The 22,693-nt window shown below is 39.2% G+C and overlaps 1 pseudogene; it reads right to left on the minus strand.

Annotated features, from left to right (window-relative positions):
* Window positions 1-2,790: 2,790 nt before the first annotated feature.
* The window catches only part of LOC128652454 (uncharacterized), a 43,660-nt pseudogene continuing 23,757 nt past the window's right edge, over window positions 2,791-22,693 (minus strand).

A 22,693-nucleotide genomic window follows, 5' to 3' on the forward strand; every position in this document is an offset into this window, starting at 1 on the left:
ATAAGAAGATCAACTGGGAGCTGGGGGAGGCAGTCATGGTCGCTGGAGGTTTTGTGGTGCACCATGATGGCTTATCTGTGGATAAGCATCATTTGTATCGCCTGTATGGGGTACACTTGATGGAAGAGGGCCTTCATATTTTTCTCTTAGATTTTAAAAGTGCCTTGGCTAGGTTGATTTAGTGGTGGCGGCAAGAGTCCTTTCCTCTACTTTAGAGGTTGGTCTCTTGTGGTGGGAGGACGGGGCCTGATTGTTGGTGCAGAGTCCAGAGGGGGATGTGGGTCGAGCTAATGGGTGTGGGGATGTCCCTGGGTCAAGACCTAGGGGTGCCACACCTCGCGGGTCTGCTGGCCTTCGGGCCCCTACGGTGTCTGTAGCCATTCTGCAGGGGCAGAGTCACCAATGGCTCTGCCCCATAAGTTTCCCTTTGGCCCCGCCCTCTCCCCGTTTGGCCCTGTTTATAGGGACTCCATTGGCCGCCACCTATTGAAGATGACTACGTGATATGTTAGTCATAGTTAACTGTTTATTAAATAAACACGACCATGTGTTGGTCTTAACCTCCAGTTCTTGTGTAGTTTCTTTTATTTCTATAGGGTAGGGAATGACTGTTTAGGGGTTTTAGCCCTTATATGTACATATTTGGAAATTCAATCTTATTGTCCCTCAAAAGTGTATGTTTTCTATTAAATATTTAATAAATATGGTCATAAAAAGCACCATAAAGTAATCCTTAATATTATTCTAGATGCTTTGCAAGTTGCTTTAAATGAGTACCTGTATCTATGAATCTAGTGAAACCAGATTTTTTTCCCACTGGTTCCATTTTAGCAATTACATTGTATTTTCATCAATAGTATTTAGTGACAGCTGAGCTCACTGCCATGGCAGTCACTATTACATAGATGTACTTTGTATAAGGTACAGTAGTCTGGGCTTTGGTCTTCCAAGTGCATGTGGAATGGGCCCACTGTTAACCCCTTGCTTGCAATGTCAAAACTTATACTTTATAGCACCAGTATTATAAAATATCCTTTTTATTGAGTCATTTAATGGCACACAAAGAACTAGGCAAGATGGCCAAAACATTGCAGTTTTTTGTTGTGATATAAAAGGACTCTTTAAAACTGATAAAATACATAGATACCAGTGTTATCTCCTATTAACCTTAACTGCAAACACCAACCATACTTTATTGCTCACAGCAGCACTCTTGTGACAAATAACCATAACACTGTTTCACTTTAATAACTGAATAAAAATTATCCCTAAGGCCCTGATCATCAATAACATTGTCAGACCCACAAGAAATTGCCTGATGTTCTGATGATTACGTCACAGTGGGTGTGGCCAAGCTCTGGTCTCCGTTCTTGCCACGGAGTTCCGTTAGTTAAGTAAGTAGGAGATATGTATACAAGTTGCAGTGTCCTTAATGAAAAGCAGAGATTAGACTTGGTGAAATGCCGTTGCAAGATACTTCTTAGATGTTTGAACCTCTGTGAAAGAAACATTACTTTGCTGTTGTCACTTCTTGTGAGATGGTCTCCAGAACATGGAAGTAATCCAAATATTGTTGGTAGTCACCAAATTAGCAAATATTATTAAATAACTTTGTAAAGGTTTGCTTAAGCTGTATTTTTGGAGAAAGCGAGGAGCTGAGATCAATACAACAACTCTCAAGGTTGCTATCAAATTGCTAAGCACCTGGTTAGGAGGGGTTAGCTTAAAGAGACAGTCCTGACATAAGGATAGGGTCATTTTATGATTGGGCTGTTGTGATCTTGATAGTTTTTCCCATGGAGCTAGTTGTTGCCATGAAGGAACATCAATCCAAAGAAGAGTAGATAAATCTTTGCTGGGTGGAGTAGGGGATGTCTGTGATGGAAGGAGGTCCCATTTAGTGAGAAGTTCTTTGGCTTGGGCTGGGGAGAAGGTAATTAATTGAAGGTCTTCCTTTGAGATAAATAATCTGACAGGGAAACCCCATCTGTACTTTATCCCTTTGGCTCTTAGGATCCTGGTGTAACCTTGATAAGCCTTTCTGAGTTTGAGAGTATGTGGAGAAAGATCAGGGAAGAATTGTAGGAAGTCAAACTTGCTGGATTGTAGAGCCCCTGAGTTAATAACCCTAAGGAGTCTTTCGCTAGCGGTGAAGAAATGTAGTCTGGCCACCACATCTCTGGGTTTATCATCTGCGAGAGATCTCTGCCTATTAGCTCGGTGTACTCTGTCTATGAGAGATTTTGTTTCTTTCAGAGGGCCCAGGGCAGAGATAAAGAGGTCCTGAAGATAAGATTTTAGGTCCTTTGCTGAGACCGACTCTGGGATGCCTCTTTGTATTATGTTGTTGTGCCTGGAGAGATCCTCCAGGTCAGCTAGTTTAATTTCTAATGAAGAGATTTGTTCAGACAGACATTGAGTAGGAAACCACGTTGGAGTAGTCCACAGTGAGGTCTTCTTGTTTCCGCTCCAGGGTGTCTGTGCACTCGCCTATGGAGGCTATATCTCTTTTTAGATTATAGCAAGATTTGTTAATGCGCTTACAGAGGGAATCATGATGGGTGGCCAGGACTGCTTTGATTGTGTTGACTAGGTTGCTGTTTGCACCTGTCATTTCAGCTATGTTCAAGGGGATTGCAGAGGTTAGTTGTAAGTGCTCAGCATCTCCCTCTGGGGAGCAGGCCAAGTCTGATAGCTCACCTTCTGATCTGCTGCCCATGGTAAATTGGGAGTGTTGAAAATGGTCCCTCACAGTTCTTTTGGGGGTTGAATTGCTTCTCATTTTTTTCCTTAGAGCTTGGGCCATACTTCCTAAAGGAACAGTATACACCAATTTTCATATAACTGCATGTAATAGACACTAATATAAAGAATAATATGCACAGATGCTGATCTAAAAATCCAGTATAAAACAGTTTAACAACTTCCTATTAAATTCTGTTAAAAAGGTAGCTGGAACACCCACTGCAAGTGGGAAATAGCAGACACCCCCTTCCTTTGCATAATAAAAGACCCTTCACACAAACAGCAGCAAGCTGGATTAGGTATACATCAGTATTCTCCTAAAACTTTGGGGCTTGGTTAGGAGTCTGAAAATCAGATCAATGTTATTTAAAATTATGCAAAACTATACATTTTTTTTTTAAAAAAAAAAAACACACTTCATGGGCTATATAAACGGATCATCTACTAAACATTTATGCAAAGAAAAATCTATTATTATTATACTTTATTTATGAAGTGCCAACATATTCTGCAGCGTTGTCCATGGGTACAATTTGTTTAAATAAAACAATGATATCAAACCTCTAAGAGAAAAGACAAAATTTTACAAACACATACAGGAGGAATTGAGGGCCCTATTCCCATGGGGAACTTGCAATCTAGAAGGGTAGGAGGTTGAGAAACAGGAGGTGAGGACTGCAAGAATGAGAAAAATGTTAATGCGTAGCTATATATGAGGGAAATGTTAGGTAATTGAAATTCATTTATTACTGAGTTGGGTGGTAGGCTTCTCTGAACAAAAAATTCTTCAGGGAGTCTTTAAAGGAAGAAAGATTAGAGCAAAGCCTGACAGTACGAGGGAGAGTGTTCCAGAGGGTAGGTGCTGCACAACAGAAGTCCTGCAGTCTAGCATGGGAAGAGGTGATGATGCAAGGAGCAGGTCATTGTTGGATCTTAGTGGGCGGGCTGGAGTACACTTGTTGATTAAGAGGATAGGTAGTGGGGAGCGGCGTTGGTGAGAGCTTTGTATATAAGGGTGAGGATTTTGAATTTAATTCTGCTGTGATTGGGGAGCCAATGAAGGGACCTGCAGAGAGGTGCAGTAGATACAGAGTGACGGGAAAGGTGGATTAGTTTGGCAGAGGCATTAAGGATGGATTGAAGGGAGGAGAGGTGGGAAAGAGGAAGACAAGTACGTAGGTTATTGCTAGGGTGACCATATTGCCACTTCAAAAAGGGACACATATGAAAAATACATGTCAGGGCTGTTTAAATAAATGTTTTGTATAAAAACCTTGACATATGTATTTTTCATATGTGTCCCTTTTTAAAGCGTCAATATGGTCACTTAGTTATTGCAGTAGTCAAGTCGGGAAATAACAAGGGAGTGGATTATTTGCTTTGTGGTGTTAGCGTTCAGAAAAGGGCGAATTTTGGAAATATTGTGTAGGTGGGTGCAGCAGGATGAAGAAAGCGATTGGATGTGGGGGATGAAGGATAGATTTGAGTCAAGTGTAACTCGAGGCAGTGGACTTGGGGCGATAGGAAGATGGTGATGCCGTTTTCAGGGATATAAAAGTCAGAAGTCAGTGTAGAGCTTTAGGGGGGATTAGAAGGAGCTCAGTCTTGGACATGTTAATCTTTAGTTGGTGAGAGGCCATCCAGGAAGAAATGCCAGATAAGCATTCCCTGACATGAGAAAGGACAGAGGGAGAGAGAGCACGGGTGGAGAGGTAGATCTGAGTGTTATCAGCATAGAGGTGATATTTGAAGCAGTAATTGTTGATAAGTTTACCCAGTGAAGAAGTATAAATGGAGAAGAGTAGAGGACCCAGAACAGATCCTTGAGGTAATCCAACAGACAGAGGCATTGGAGAGGAGGAGTCGTCAGCAAATGACACAGAAAAAGACCAGTGAGAAAGATAAGAGAGAATCCAAGAAAGAGCAGTGTCTCAGAGGCCATAAAACTAAGGGTCTGTAGGAGGAGGGGGTGGTCAACTGTGTCAAAGGCAGCATAGAGGTCAAGTAAGATAAGTATAGAGTAGTGTCCATTACTTTTAGCAGAAATAAGATCGTTAGTAACCTTGGTAAGGGCAGTCTCAGTTGAATGTTTGGGGCAGAATCCAGATTGCAGGGGGTCAAGCAAGGGGTAGGTGGACAGGAAGTGGGTAAGGAGATTGTAAACTAGTTTTTCGATGAGTTTTGATGTTAGAGGAAGCAGTGATATGGGGCAGTAGTTATAAAGAGAATTAGGGTCAAGGAAAGGTTTTTTGAGTATCGGAGTGACCTTTGCATGTTTTAAAGAAGATGGGAATTAACTGGTAGAGATAGATAGGTTGAAGATGTGAGTAAGAGCAGGAGTGAGGGTGGAAGACAGGGAGGGAATTAGATGTGAAGGGATAGGGTCGAGCGGGCAGGTAATGAGGCATGAGGAAGATAGTAACAAAGAAACTTAATTCTCAGTGGCTGGATGGAAGATGCAGAGGGTGGCACAGGAAGTAACTGGGTCTGTTGTTGTAAGATTGCAGGTTGGTGTTGGGATGCTACCTCAGCTAGTATGTGTTTTGTTTAAAAAGTAGTCTGCTAGGTCTTGAGCACTAAAGATAGATGGGGGTGGAGCAGGTGGGTAGAGGAGAGAGTTAAAGGTGGAGAAGAGTCGTTTAGGGTTTGAGGAAAGAGTATATATGAGAGAAGAGAAGTAGATTTGCTTGGCTAAGTGGAGGGTAGAAGTGTATGAATGAAGAATAAACTTATAGTGGATGAAATCAGGTTTAGAGTGAGTTTTCCTCCAGACATGCTCAGCAATATGGGAACATTTTTGCAACTAGTGTGTTTTCTGAGAGTGCCAAGGCTGTAACTGATGGTGTGATATTTTGTGCAGTTGGGGGGGGGGGCAATTATGTCTAGTGCAGAGGAGAGAGTTTTGTTATAGTTGGCTGTAGCGAGATCAGGGCAGGTTATAGTGGAAGTGTGAGCGAGGAGATCTTGAATTATTTTTGAAAATTGATGCAGATCCACAGCGTGTAGATTTCTACAGGTACGGCGGCAGGATGGAGAAGTGGGTTTAGCTGTAGCATTAATATTATAGGTGACCAAATGATGGTCTGAAATTTGGAAAGGGCTGCAGATGAGGTCAGATATAGAGCAGAGGTAGGAAAATACCAGGTTGATAGAGTGTCCATCACTGTGAGTAGGGAATAGGGTGGATTGTGAGAGACTGAAGGAGGATGTTAGTGAAAGAAGTTTAGAGGCAGCAGGGGCAGATGGGTTGTCAATGGGAATGTTGAAGTCCCCAAGAATTAGGGTTGGTATATTTGTAAAGAGAAAGTGAGGAAGCCAGGCGGAAAAGTTGTCAAGAAATTGTGAGGTCGGTCCAGGAGGGATATAGATGACTGCCACTCTGAGTTAGATGGGGGAGAACAGGCGAATACAGTCAACTTCAAGGAGGAGAAGAAGAAAGATGGTATTGGAGGTAGGTACTAATAAGTGCAGGAGGGGGAGAGCAGGATCCCAACACCGCCGACATGTTTCTCACCTGGCCTCGGGGTGTGGCTAAAATGGAGACCACCATATGTGAGAGCAGCAATGGAAATGGTGAAAGAAGAAGATAGCCATGTTTCGGTAAATGCTAAAAGGGTGAAAGCATTTGATATAAACAGGTCATGAATGGTTGTAAGTTTGTTACAGACAGAACGAGAGTTCCATAGTTCACAGGTGAAAGGAGTGTTTGCATATGGGATGCATTGAATGGAAATGAGTTTATGTGTGTTGCTTTTATTAAAGTTTCTATAAGGAGTGCGTGATTGAGTAATGGTGTGAATGAGGGTGGGCCCAGGATTTGGAAAGATGTTGCCTGATGCTAATAGCAGCAAGATGGAAAGTAAGAGTAGGTAAGAATGAGATTTATAGCAGTGGGGGTATTTCTGTGAAGTGACATAGATTTTAAAAATAGAGAGTAATTCATGATAGCTAAGGTATGGATAAGAAAGGAGAGAGGGGCCTATAAAAACTGCTTGTGGAAATGGGTAAGATATGTGCATGTGAGCATGCCAGTGGAAAAGGCATGAGACTGTTAAAAGGAAAAGCAATCCTGAAAACATCCCAGTTTGAAATGAAAATATTTGTTTGCTTGCCACAAATCTTCTTCAAATCTTGTTCAATTCTTGCATAATTCTTAGTGTTGTCACTTAAATATGGTCACTTAGACAGATGGGAGCATAGAGAGATGGAGTGCTCTGAAAATACTATACCCCTGCAAATAGCTGATCTTAGATTAATAAGGCTTCTGCAGACAGCTGAGTTTACTAAATTAATTGATTGGAGACAGGATCCCTGGTGAGAAAATTAAGAACTAGAACTAGATCAAAGGGATAGATGCAAGTAAAACAAATTGGATGGGGATTAATTAATTAATTAATTAATTAAGTTAAGGAATAAGTAGGGTGACCATATTGCCGCTTTAAAAATGAAAACATATAAAAAATACACGTCAGGGTTCTTATACAAAACATTTCTTTAAACAGCCCTGAAACAGCCCTGACATATGTCTTTTTCATATGTGTCCCTTTTTAAAACAGCAATATGGTCACCGTAGGAATAAGGAAATTCACATGCTCGGTACAGGATTTGAGCAGATACAGGCATAGACAGTGGTTTACAGCGGAGACATACCAAAGAATAGGTTTAAAGCAGTGTAAAAAGATCCAGGAATAGACATTAGAAAAATCAAGTGTATAATGTCCCTTTAAGTCGCAATCCCTATACAGAGCTGAGGTATGGCTTTATATTTACTAACATTTGTTGTGCTTACATTGGGGTATATATATATATATATATATATATATATATATATATATATATATATATATATATATATATACTAATATACTCTCACTCTTTTAAAAACTCTGGAAATGGAAAACCTTTATGGTGCACAAAAATCTTTTAAACCAAAATCAGTGTTTTACCCTCTCCATTCTCAGGGGAACCATATTCCAGTCTTTCAAAAATTAGTAGAGAAAGAATTGAAAACATTATGTGAAAAAAACAAGAACAATGTAAATTCACATAATTTTCCTAAACAAAACCTTAACAAATTTGAACTAAAAGCTCTAAAAGATCTGTCCAGGGACAATAATATTGTCATAAAGGAAGCGGACAAAGGAGGAAGGATTGTAATCCTAAATAGGTCTGATTACTTAAAAGAAGCGGCCTGAATTTTAAAAGATGAAAGTACTTATAAGAAATTGTTTAGGGATCCAACATCTGAATTTATTAAGATCTTGGCAGAACTTCTAAACAAAGCTAGACACTTAGGAGCAATAACAATGGATGAAAAAACTTTATATACAATGAAAATGGCAGAATAGCAATCTTTTATTATTTACCTAAAATCCAGAAAAGCACAACTAATCCCCCAGGGAGACCTATCATTTCGGGGATAGATTCCCTAACATGTAAATTATCAGAATATGTGGATTCTTTTCTAAAACCTATGGTTGTGACATTGGATTCTTACATTAGAGACACTTTACAAGTATTGAATATCATGGAAGAGGTCGAATGGAAAGAGAACTATACTTGGTTGACACTAGATGTTACATCATTATATACAAGTATCCCTCATAAGAAAGGAATTCAGAGTATTAATTATTTTTTGAAGAAAAATTAACATCTATCTGATTTAAAGAAGTGGTTCTTATTAGAGGCCATAGAATTTATTCTCACTAGAAATTATTTTTTGTTTGATAGAGAATTCTTTCTACAATTTAGTGGTACGGCGATGGGCACAAAGTTTGCCCCAAATTACGCCAACCTCTATATGGGGAGTCGGGAAGATGATTACATCTGGAACAATAACCCTTATAGAGAGAAAATAGTTCTATGGCGACGGTTTATAGATGACATTATAGTCATTTGGAAAGGAGATAATGAAGTGTTAAATTATTTTATCAATTATGTGAACCAGAATAATTATAATCCTTAATTTACAAATAAAAGCAACAAGACAGAAATAGAATTTCTGGATTTAGCACTGCAACATACTGAGAATAGAGCAGTCACATCCTTATATAAGAAACAAACTGATTCAAATAGCTATTTACATGCGAAAAGTTGCCATCACAAGAAGTGGGTCAGTAATATACCATATGGACAATTTCAAAGAGTTAAAAGGAATTGTACCAATCCCACTACATTTGAGAAAGAGGCCAAAGAACTTTCATTAAAGTTTGAATCAAAAGGTTACCCCTTAGAAATAATAGAACAAGGATTAAATAGGACAAGAGAATTGGATAGGAAGACACTCTTGGAAGGTAGTCAAAATAGAAATGAAAACAATTCAGCAACCAATAAAAATACTCTATTTTTAACGAAATATAATAGTTCTGCGAACAGAATAGAGAAAATAATGCGCAAGCACTGGCATATACTAAAAGAGGACCCCATTTTAAATGGGATTTTAGAAGAGAAGCCTAGAGTAATATTTAAGAAAAACATATTCTTTAAAAAATATACTGGCTCCTAGCACTTTAAGTAACATCAAAACTAACAATACTTGGCTAACTGAACACCATAAAGGCTTCTACAAATGTAACAGGATGAACTGCAGTGTTTGTGAGTATACAGATCCTAATAATAAACATATAAAATCAAATACCAATAATTGCAGTTTTCCCATAAAATCATATATGAATTGTCAGTCTAAATATGTTGTATACCTTTTGGAATGCAATTGTGGAAAACAGTAATTAGGAAGAACGAAACGTACCCTAAAGAGAAGAATTAATGAGCATATCAACAATATAACCTCTGGAGATGTAGTACATGGGGTATATGACCATTTTAGAGATATCCATAAAAGAGATATAACAGGCCTCAAATTTAAAGCTATAGAACAAATAGTACTTGACAAAAGAAGAGGTAATAGACTGTTGCAATTACGCAAACGTGAGACTTATTGAATACACACATTAGGCACCCTAGAGCCATTTGGTCTAAGCAGAGAGGTGGACATACAAGCTTGTCTAATAGAATAATGCAGTGATGTCTTACTCTATTCTATATAATTCATTTAAAAACTAATTTATTTTGAGGGGTTAATATTTGTAGATACTAGTATCAAGGGATAGGTATTTTTAGTGGAGATAAATAGATATATGTAGTGTTTTTATACAGTATTGAGCAATTTATGTACACAAACATATAAAAAAAGTTTTTTTTTCTCTTATATAAATTAAAATGTTTGAATTTAATGTTTATTTAAAAAAAAATTATTAAATTGGTTTTTATATAATATCAAATATGAATTTATGAAGTTTTAAATATTTATAATAAATTAATGTTTTAAATAAATGTATGAATTTATTTTTAGATAGCAAGCCATCAATTGATATTTGTGTATATATACAGTGCTACAAATGAAATATGCTTTATCATTTTAACTTTTCAGAACAAATACAATGTATTAAATACAGTATAGATAGTTAGTTTTCAAATTTTATATGTGCTTAATTGATTACATTCATATAATGCATGGACCTTAACCTGCTTCAACAGCTCATATTCATTAGTAGGGATTTCCCCTCATGACGCTTAGGTGGGTGGCTTACATCGATTCTCTATTGTATATAAAGGATGGACAGAGTGGGCGTGGATATACCTCTGTCGAAGTGGTGACGTAACCGCAAAACGCGTAAGGCCACGCCCACCTTGCATCAAAGGATTAGTTCACAGCTGATCTTGTAGCTCTGAGTGAGCGGTATTTTTAAACATTTACAAGCTGCAGTTGTAGCGGTTATATCCGGACACTAGGACTCTGTTTTCATGCAGCAAGGACCTTTGTGTGACGGACCCCCTTGATATTTACCTGGGATTGAAAGATCGATCCACTTGAAGGGACGTGAGAACCGGCAAAAACTATCACTGCCAGTGAGGATTATACTCTAAGAGCCTGTACATACCTCATTTGTTTGAGGGTAATTCTTGTGAGTAGACACCCTGCGGGGGCTCACTTTTTATTAAATTCTTGTCTGTGTTTTATAATTATAAAGTTGATCAGAGAAGAGGAGTATGTGGGGGGACCTCTAGTCTCTTAAAAGGAAGAGCAATAGAGAAACACACCACACACACACGTAATTAAGCACAAACCCAAATGAGTGTTTCAAGTATGCACATAATATACACAGTCCGAAATGTGTAAATAGTATAGTCACTATTTATTGCTCCATTTGGAGTGTTTTTATACTATTTACACATTTCGGACTGTGTATATTATGTGCATACTTGAAACACTCATTTGGGTTTGTGCTTAATTATGGAACGATCATCTACATATGGGAGGAACTGTTCTCTTTTGACTGAGACACAGCACCACTGGTTTCCCATAGACACAGCTCGTGAATCACAGGCTACTGCTAAGTGTATTTTACATACCTCATATGTTTGAGGATTCTTAATGTGAGTGGCTACTTGTCTGTTTTAATATATCTTTTTATTTAAATAAGCAGTGTTACACTATGTATTTTTTTTTCTTCTGCTTCTTATTCTGCATAAATCTGCTGGATTCTTGGAGAAAATTTACCACCAGTCTTCAATCAGGATCTTAACTCCATACTCTGAGAGGAGAAGAATAAAAGACAAAGCCAAGTATACTTTGCCACTGCAGATCTTCAGAAGTTTCCCACTTACAGAGGCGGCAACTTACCTCATATGATGAGTAAGTGTAATACCTACCGGATATCAAAGTGTGATAAACCTAATTATTATTATCTCTTATATATATTTTGAATGGACTTTCTCAATATTGGTTTCTTTTAACAAAAAATTTTTTTTCAATTTCACTTCACATGATTTTGTTTAAGGAGTGATTATCTTATGTGGTTGAAATACTAATCCATACCACAGTCTTTGTAGAATAATACATATAGAAACACATTTACACTAAATTATCCAATAACAGTGAATCCTGGGACCTGATCCTTGCATAGCACATTTCTTATCCTTTTTCTTATATATATATATATATATATATATATATATATATATATATATATATATATATATATATATATATATAGTTCATTCAATTATACTCTGTGTAATGCTCAGATGTTGATAATGGGGATTAGTCCATTAGTTTATGTAGCAAGCATACTGGAACCTTGGGAGTTCATTGTAAGTGATGGGTTTCAGTAGTAAGGGCACAAAGTGGGGGTCAGTGTATTACACAGTGATTATGAAGAGAGCCGCTCCAGAGTCTGTCTTGGGTAACAGGGAATACAGAGCAGAAATACAACATAAGTGGGGAAAGAGATGAACTTGAGTTAGAGTCTCTTGTAGCTTTTCTGTGAGAAATACTCTCTTTCTGATTCTCTAGTCTCATTGACTATTTATGAGCTCGGGTGCTGCTTCCCTATTTTCAGAGATCCACTACTCTCGCTCTTCTATGTGCTTATTGTAAGCAGCATTAATTAGTAGATGTGGAGCTTATATATACCTGAAGATTACTGATGAGGTATGAGCACCACTCCGCTAGTGAGCTGTCCTTAATTTTTGTTTTTAGTGTGGGCTAATCGAGTATATGTGGTGACAGGGGTAGAGTCTTGCTTACTCTCCCGGACTGACTGTAGTAAGCAGCGGTCGTTATGTCTGTCCCCGAGTTGCGGTTGATATAGGCTCAATTCACCACTGTAGTATAGTGGCTAGGTTTGACTCCGGAGAGTTGATAAGGAGGAAGGTCCTTTCACCAGCAGTCCAGTGTTGTGTTGAAACTGGTGATTGTTGAAACTGGTGATCGGCAATTTCCGTAACTCCGTCCACTAATGTAAACACTGCACTTTATATAGTAAATAATAAACTTCTAAATACACTGCCTCTCAAAGCTATTTATACCAAGAGGCAGTGTATTTAGAAGTTTTATTTTTTACTATATAAAGTGCAGTGTTCACTTTATTTAGCTGTTTATACTGAGAGGCAGTGTATTTAGAAGTTAATTATTTACTATATAAAGTGCTTTGTTGCAGAGTTACGGAAATTGCCGATCGCCAATTTCGACAATCACCAGTTTCGACACAACACCGGCTCTGACAAACAGGCCCGCTATATCTCGTATGAGGTCCCACTGCAATTCGCCGATCTTTGTGTTTTCACACTGTGAATGCTGATAAATGCAGGCTGCTGTCTAGTCAGGCTTAGAAAATCGCTTGAGAGCCGCAATAATGATTCCAACAGATAAAAAAATATAGATTTGGTCGTTTTTATCATGGAGCTCCTCAGTACGTCTGCGGTGATCTGAAGTAAGCTCCGCCCCCCCAGACACTTTGGCCTAGATTACGAGTTGTGCATTAGGGTTAAAAAGCAGCATTAAGAGGTCCTAACGCTGATTTTTAACGCCTGCTGGTATTACGAGTCTTGCAGGTACAGGTGTACCGCTCACTTTTTTGGCCAGACTCGGAAATACAGCAAATCCACTTACGTCAATTGCGTATCCTATATTTTCAATGGGACTTGCATAGCGCCGGTATTATGAGTCTGCCAAAAAGTGAGCAGTAAACCCTCTCCTGTCAAGCCTTGTACCGCATTTAAAAGTCAGTAGTTAAGAGTTTTACACTACAACGCCATAGCATAAAACTCTTAACTAAAGTGCTAAAAAGTACACTAACACCCATAAACTACCTATTAACCCTAAACCAAGCCCCCCCCCCACATTGCAAACACTAAAATAAATATTTAAACCTCTAATCTGCCGAACCGGACATCGCCGCCACTATAATAAATATATTAACCCCTAAACCGCCGCACTCCCGCATCGCAAACACTATTTAAATATTATTAACCCCTAATCTGCTGGCCCTAACATCCCCGCCACCTACCTACATTTATTAACCCCTAATCTGCCGCCCCCAACGTTGCCGCCACTATAATAAAGTTATTAACCCTTAAACCTGTCTAACCCTAACCCTAACACCCCCTAACTTAAATATAATTTAAATAAACCTAAATAAAATTACTACAATTAACTAAATTATTCCTATTTAATACTAAATACTTACCTATAAAATAAACCATAAGCTAGCTACAATATAACTAATAGTTACATTGTAGCTAGCTTAGGGTTTATTTTTATTTTACAGGCAACTTTGTATTTATTTTAACTAGGTAGAATAGTTATGAAATAGTTATTAACTATGTAATAACTACCTAGTTAAAATAAAGACTAATTACACCTAACACTACACTACAATTAAATTAATTACCTAAATTAAATACAATTAATTACAATTAAATAAAATTATCTAAAGTACAAAAAAACAAACACTAAATTACAGAAAATAATAAAGAAATTACAAGATTTTTAAACTAATTTAAATTTTAAACCTAATCTAATCCCCCTAACAAAATACCCCCCCCCAATAAAAAAGCCCTACCCTACACTAAATTACAAATAGCCCTTAAAATAGCATTGCCACAAAGTAATCAGCTCTTTTACCTGAAAAAAATTACAATTCCCCCCCAACATTAAAACTCACCACCCACACAACCAACCCTACTCTAAAACCCACCCAATCCCCCCTTAAAAAAACCTAACACTAACCCCCTGAAGATCACCTTACCGGGAGACATCTTCACCCAACTGGGCCGAAGTCCTCAACGAAGCCAGGAGAAGTCTTCATCCAAGCGGGGCGAAGTGGTCCTCCAGACGGGCAGAAGGCTTCATCCAGACGGCATCTTCTATCTTCATTCATCCGGCGCGCAGTGGGTCCATCTTCAAGACATCTGACGCAGAGCATCCTCTTCTGTCCACAGCAGACGACTGAATGAAGGTTCCTTTAAATGACGTCATCCAAGATGGGGTCTCTTCAATTCCGATTGGCTGATAGAATTCTATCAGCCAATCGGAATTAAGGTAGAAAAAATCCTATTGGCTGATGCAATAAGCCAATAGGATTGAACTTCAATCTTATTAGCTGATCCAATCAGCCAATAGGATTAAGCTGGCATTCTATTGGCTGTTCCAATCAGCCAATAGAATGCCAGTTCAATCCTATTGGCTGATTGCATCAGCCAATAGGATTTTTTCTACCTTAATTCCGATTGGCTAATAGAATTCTATCAGCCAATCGGAATTGAAGGGACGCAATCTTGGATGACGTCATTTAAAGGAACCTACAGAAGAGGATGCTCCGCGTCGGATGTCTTGAAGATGGACCCGCTCCGCACCAGATGGATGAAGATAGAAGATGCCGTCTGGATGAAGACTTCTGCCCGTCTGGAGGACCACTTCTGTCCAGTTGGATGAAGACTTCTGCCCGTCTGGAGGACCACTTTTGCCCGGTTGGGTGAAGTAGTCTCACGGTAAGGTAATTTTTAAGAAGTTAGTGTTAGGTTTTTTTAAGGGGGGATTGGGTGGGTTTTAGAGTAGGGTTGGTTGTGTGGGTGGTGGGTTTTAATGTTGAGGGGGAATTGTAATTTTTTTTCAGGTAAAAGAGCTGATTACTTTGGGGCAATGCCCCGCAAAAAGGCCCTTTTAAGGGCTATTTGTAATTTAGTGTAGGGTAGAGCTTTTTTATTTTGTGGGGGCTTTTTTATTTTGTTAGGGGGATTAGATTAGGTGTAATTAGTTTAAAAATCTTATAATATCTTTATTATTTTCTGTAATTTAGTGTTTGTTTTTTTGTACTTTAGATAATTTTATTTAATTGTAATTAATTGTATTTAATTTAGGTAATTCATTTAATTGTAGTGTAGTGTTAGGTGTAATTGTAACTTAGGTTAGGTTTTATTTTACAGGTAAATTTGTCTTTATTTTAACTAGGTAGTTATTAAATAGTTAATAACTATTAACTATTGTACCTAGTTAAAATAAATACAAAGTTGCCTGTAAAATAAAAATAAACCCTAAGCTAGCTACAATGTAACAATTAGTTATATTGTAGCTAGCTTAGGGTTTATTTTATAGGTAAGTATTTAGTTTTAAATAGGAATTATTTAGTTAATTGTAGTTATTTTATTTAGATTTATTTTAATTATAATTAAGTTAGGGGGGTTAGGGTTAGACTTAGGTTTAGGGGTTAATACATTTATTATAGTGGTGGCGACGTTGGGGGCAGAAGATTAAGGAATAATTAATGTAGGTAGGTTGCGGCGACATTGGGAGCGGCAGAGTAGGGGTTAATAAATAAAATGTAGGTGTCGGCGATGTTGGGGGCGGCAGATTAGGGGTTCATAAGTATAATGTAGGTGGCGGCGGTGTCTGGAGCAGCAGATTAGGGATTAATAATATAATGCAGGTGTCGGCGATGTCGGGGGCGGCAGATTAGGGGTTAATAAGTGTAAGATTAGGGGTGTTTTGTCTCGGGATTCATTTGAGGGTGTTAGGTGTAGACATAAAAAGTATTTCCCCATAGGAATCAATGGGGCTGCGTTAGGAGCTTTATGCTGCTTTTTTGCAGGTGCTAGGTTTTTTCAGCCGGCTCTCCCCCATTGATTCCTATGGGGAAATCGTGCACGAGCACGTTTTACCAGCTCACCGCTAACGTAAGCAGCGCTAGTATTAAGGTGAGATGTGGAGCAAAATTTTGCTCTACGCTCACTTTTTTGCGGCTAACACCGAGTTTGTAAAAACCCGTAATACCAGCGCTGTCATTAAAGGGCCACTGTAAGTAAATATTTTCTATGCCTGTTACTAACTAACTACCCCAAATACGCTTTTTATCAATAGAATTTCATTAACATATCTCTACTGTATATCAGAAATCTTGTCTGCAAATTTAATTGCTTTCCAAACCCACTCCGTGGGTATCCTTTGCTCTGTACCAATCCGTTTACAATACCTAGGTTTCAAAATGGCGCTTTAAACACAAAGTTATTGGTTTAAGTATTTTGAACGCTCAGTGCTGAAAATAGTGGGCAGGATAACGTGACATCATCGGCGAATAAAACTTTAATATGTTAGTTGTTTAGCTTAAAAATTATAACAGAAAGTAATCCTTTAAGTGAGCGGTGAGCATAAACTGCTTGTTAGCACCGCACAGCCTCTAACGCAAAACTCGTAATCTAGACGTTTGTTTTTATTCTCATTTAAAGGGTCATTAAACACTAAATAAATGCTAGATAGAACGATGCATTCAAAGAAAAGATTAGTCTGAGAATAACATGTTGATGTTTTTTTAAAGTTTCATTAGTAATTTAAGTAGTGACAAAATTAGTGTAAAGTTTTATTGTCTATAAAACAATGGGAGCTGTCATGTTGTAACTTAGGTTACCTTATCTGCTGTGACCAATTAGAAGCAGTTATAAATAGGTCACAAAAGTGTGCAGCCAATGACTATGTGGAATAAAACTGTGTTCTGCACTTCCATTTGTAACAGAAACTGAAAAGCTCACAATTTCAGAATAGAATTACAGGAAAGGGGGACAAAATAAACAATTAAAGTATATTGCAGAGTTCTTTTCTTATATATGATTTATCATTTTATATTACCATCTCAAAGTGTTTAATGTCCCTTTTAGTGCAAGTATCATTGTTTTAATATATTTAAATGACTTGGGTCATATCTCATTATATTATTTAAGGCTTTATTTATCTCTGTCTTTCTGTTTTGTTCACTGTTTGGGTTAAGCAGTGGATTTTTCAGTGTGTGCTACTCTGTGTGTTTTTTCTATCAGCTGCTTTTAATTACTATATTATCTGATCTATAGTAATAGATATATACTATCTAAACAACAAAATCTGTTGGTCCATAATGTTATAATATTGTTTTTTTAGGCTCTAAGATAGTTATTGATCACTATATGGGGCAAAATTACATATGCGACGTCAACAGCAAAAGCTGGTGACGCTGTTTTTTACGCCATTTTGGTATCACATATACAGCACCGCATATAAATGGCATTATCTATCTTTTTAAACAACGACAAATTTGGTGTTGACTGTCCCTTTAATGTTGAGCTCTTTGGTATTGCGGTACAGGGCACAATGCTTAAGTGAAGACCAGAGGGCTGTGAACTTCGGGACCAGTTGTTTATGGAACCTAATCCACAGCTCTTTAAACAGTGTAGCAGAAAAAGATACTAAGAATCCATAGACTAATTAGAAGTACACTGAAGATTTTAATGGCATATCATATACATAATAATATATAAAGTAATAAAGAATATACTGCACAGTAAACTGATTCTGAGTATGTTGATAATGAAGAAGTTGCATGTGATGAACCAAGGTTATCCAACCCTGCGCCAGTCACTTATTTGGCACAGAAAGGGTTTTCAGCCCCTTTTTCTGTCACCTATAGGTCACAATCTAGCCACACCAGGCAAGCTTGTGATTCAGTTTAGTGGGTGCAAGAGTTAATTCGCACTCCCTTAATCTGTACTAGACGTAAGAGAAATGCCCAACACTCCCTTTTAATGCCACCCACAATAGACTATCAATCCTATAGCTCAAATACTGCCACCACTTAAAATTTATTAAAGGGAAAATCTTAAGGAAAACCCCAGACTTTACACATTAACTCTAGAAATACAATTTAGCAGAAAATAACCTAAATTATACAGTTCTAATATTCCAGTTTCTTTCAGTAACGTGGTTCAATTATTAGACAAAGGCAAAACTTAATAAAGGAATTATTTATTATGCCAAAAATATTATGCACAATGCATTATTAATAAAAAGTTGTTACAAATAATATTACACACGCAAACAGTGTTTTAAAATAAAAAGGAGAAAAACAGAATTGAATACTTTACTAGCTTCAAGATCTGCGCCAGGGGCTGGCATGAAAATAATGGCTCCTTACTTCTGTACAGCAGCTCCCCTTGTAAGAATGACAATCTTATTGTTAAAAAATAAGATTCTTAAACCTACTTTTCAGAGATCAGGTTGCTTAACCGCACCCTCCTGGGTGGGCTAAGAAACCCCCTTGTCTTTATGACCTTCAATAGACTAATTTCTTGCCTGAGATTATACAATCCAGTATAATTTCTGCTAGGTAAGAAATTTCTATATGTACATATGTAGAACCTTTTAGTTTTATTGGGAGAATTGGTTTGATATCAAATATGCCATAGGTTGTCATATTTACCTTCCTTTAGGTTTTAACAGTTTTAACCCACATATGTACATAATATACCAATGTCCTGTCAGTGACCTGGTCAGTTTTTGTAATGAAGGGCCTGTTTTGCATCAGGCATTCTATTGACAGCTTAAGCCATAAACTTTATCCTGTGTATCTCTGTGACTAACAGCTTCAGTGACTTTATGACCCAATGCATACACACTAACATTTGGTGGCTATTTAGGGGGTTCTGGCACTTCAAAAAAATACAAACACAATTCTTCTTGAAAACAAATAACTGTTTTGAGTGCAAACTACACAAAGTTAACTCCTTAGCAGCTGAATCCTGAGATATTTGTGACACCTCCCCCAATAAGAGACGCAAAAGGGGGTGGCTACGAGCCACTCCCGATGCGTATCAAAAGGAGCTTCCCCTTGCGGTGAGAACACCGTTGCCAGACAGATTGCACCTAGCAGTTTTGGCAGCAGGATGCCCTCCTTTTAAAAGTGACACACTAGTTGCTCTACCCAACCGATTGAATATATTGCAGGGCCCCTCCCATGCAGCCTCTAGTTTGTTCTGTCTCATGGGCGTGAGTACAAGAACATTATGGACCATCTCACACACTCCCTCTCTGGCAGTAAACTCCTGCAACTGTTTTTGTGCGAATATGGCATCTCTGGGTTTTGCAGGTACCTCCCCCAATAAGGTTTGCATCTTATCCATGAATAACACATCATCCCCTGTTACAGAGGTGCCTGTGAAACCTAGTGTCTTGCTACCTATGGTGTGCTCTCTAAACATATTGTGTGCTGTCAGTTGCTGCTTAACTACCATAGGCTCTTGCCCTCCCACTGGAGTAGAACTCTCTGTACTCCTCCCCCCTGTGCCTGCAGTCTGTGTCAGTCTCTGTTCCCTAGCCTGTGCAGTCTGTTTATAGGTCACAGCTGAGGTTACTGGGGTCTCTGTCACCCACAATCTTTCACACTCACTCTGGGGGTCCCTCAAAGACTATCCTGTACCCTCCTCCCCCACACACTCTTAAATCTGTGGCTTTGCTGCTTCTGTCATAGAGTGGGCTAGTTTGCCCCCCTGCTCTCTCTCACAGTCAGTCTGCCACTTTGCATAATCACACAGAATCTGGGATCCTTTTGACACTGGTGCAGGCAATCACACATCTTCCTTCTGCCATTTATCCCAACTATTGTGTCTTTTCACAGGGTACGGAATTGTCCCTGGCAGAGACTGGCACACATCATCCAGTGGCCCAGTCACCCAGTCATTCTCTCCCCCATCAATCTCACCTCCTTCCATAGAATCCACTGATTCAATCACAGGCAGACACGCACCCCTCATCTGCCTTCTCTCACAAACAGCTTCTCCCTGTACAGGTAAACTCAGTTCAGGCACAGACAGACCCACACAGTCTATCTGCCTTTCTCCCCCATCAGTCTCACCCTGTACAGCTAATGGTAATTCTGCCGATACTGCTGGTTTAAGTACAGGAAGACACACACCGTCTGTCTGTCGTTCTCCCCAGTCAGTATCTCCTCGTACAGCTTCACCTCTCAGCACAGACACCCCCAGTTCAGGCACAGCCCTGCGCACACATGCACTCTGTCCTCCCTCCTGGTCATAATGTCTCTGAGCATTTTTACACACAGCCCTTTCGACATAAGGGTCTGCAACTAATGTCACTAGGTCACATTTAGCATTGTCAGGCACATAGAGAGATAACAATCTACCCAAATCAGTACCCAGTAAGACATCATTAGGAATATTTTCAGATACCCCCACATTTATTAAACCTCTCCCCACTCCCCAATCAAGATATACATGTGCCATAGGCACTGCAAGTTTCATTCCCCCAATCCCTTTAACTGCTAGAGTCTTTCCAGGGATAATGTTCTCAGAGTTCACTAGCTTTGGATGCACCATAGTCACTTCTGCACCTGTGTCCCTTAGCCCTAGGGTTACCTTATCTCCAACAGTCACAGGTTGCAAGTTCTCATGGCTGTTTTCCTCTGGACAGGTAACAAACAAAACAGATGCTGGTACTTCTGAGGGATAACTCCCTCCAGCTGATTGCCCCAAGTTAATCCTCTCTGGGCAAGTGGAGCTGATGTGGCCCACTTTGTTGCAAACAAAACATCTGCGGGTATCCCCCTGCCCAGATGCAGCACTCGCCCCTCCTTTCCCAGAGGGAGCAGACACACAGGATAAAGGCACAGCAGGTTTTGTGAAGGGGGGTCGTGCAGCAGCTCCTTTACAGGTGGATCCCCCCTTAGAAAAGGATTTCCTCCCATTCTCTGGAGACCTGTTAGCTGTGTAAAAATCAGCCAGCTCGCCAGCTTCCAATGCTGTTATGGGCTTCCGATCTAAAACCCATTCTTGAACTCCGGCTGGGCACAGCTGCATAAATTACTCCTTCACCATCAAATCTTCCAGCTCCTCCATAGTGGCAACTTTTAATCCTCTGACCCACTGTTTAAAGGCTGTCATCAAGTTACCAACAGCTGTAAGATAGCTCGCTGACAAACCTTTCTGCAGAGAACGGAATTTCTTTCGGTAAACTTCAGGAGTAAGATTGTATCTCCTCTGTAGTGCAGCTTTAATGGAATCATAGTCCTGATCAAACTCTGGGGTAGTTCAGCAAACGCCTCCAGTACAGGACCTTTCAGGCCAGGGGTAAGGTACTTGGCCGACCACTCCGTTGGCAACTGGAACTGTCTGCAAACTTTCTCAAAGCTAGGCAGGAAAACATCCACATCTCCATCTTTCTCCAGGGTGGGAAAATTCTCTGCACGCACTCTGGGAGCAGGGGGGCCACTAGGTTCACTAACAACAGGTGAGACCATCCCTCTCTCCAACCCGTGCAAGCTGTAGTTGATACTCTCTCTCCGCCTGTTGTTCATCAGCCTGTCTTTCAGCTGCCAGAGCCTCTCTCTCAGCTGCCAGAGACGCCTGTCGTTCAGCAGCCTGTCTCTCAGCTGCCAGAGTAGCCTGTCGTTCAGCAGCCTGTCTTTCATAAAACTTTGTAATCAGTTCCATGCGCAAATTTGCATCCACTGAGCCCATATGTTTAAGAACAGTTTGCAAATAACAGTCCAATGGATCCCCAGATCCTGATGAATCACCGCCCACAGCTGCAGACATCTCTCCTGAGACTTCAACTGGTGTGATTTGGCTGTTATCATATTCAACAAGAGCTTGTATTAGTAAATCTTTGTTCTTTGAACGTATTGGAATATCCCGCTCCTGGCATAGGAGTATAAGTGCCTCTCTAGATCGCTGCTCGTATGCCTCCATAGCAAAAATAAAATAGAAAAGAAAAACAGAGAATAGGGAAGGGGACTGTTTGCAATGTGTGACTATATAATGCACTGAGTTTTAGCCTTTGGAAATTGTAAGAAACAATTTCTTTTAGTACCGGGATTTTCACACTAGCAAATCCACAAGCACTAAAATCTAATAATAAAAAAAAATTATCTACACCGCTGCCCACCAATTTGTGACGAACCAAGGTTATCCAACCCTGCGCCAGTCACTTATTTGGCACAGAAAGGGTTTTCAGCCCCCTTTTCTGTCACCTATAGGTCACAATCTAGCCACACCAGGCAATCTTGTGATTCAGTTTAGTGGGTGCAAGAGTTAATTCGCACTCCCTTAATCTGTACTAGACGTAAGAGAAATGCCCAACACTCCCTTTTAATGCCACCCACAATAGACTATAAACCTTATAGCTCAAATACTGTCACCACTTAAAATTTATTAAAGGGAAAATCTTAAGGAAAACCCCAGACTTTACACATTAACTCTAGAAATACAATTTAGCAGAAAATAACCTAAATTATACAGTTCTAATATTCCAGTCTCTTTCAGTAACGTGGTTCAATTATTAGACAAAGGCAAA

The sequence above is a fragment of the Bombina bombina genome, chromosome 3 (assembly GCF_027579735.1).
Source record: "Bombina bombina isolate aBomBom1 chromosome 3, aBomBom1.pri, whole genome shotgun sequence".
In the NCBI taxonomy this organism is placed as follows: domain Eukaryota; kingdom Metazoa; phylum Chordata; class Amphibia; order Anura; family Bombinatoridae; genus Bombina; species Bombina bombina.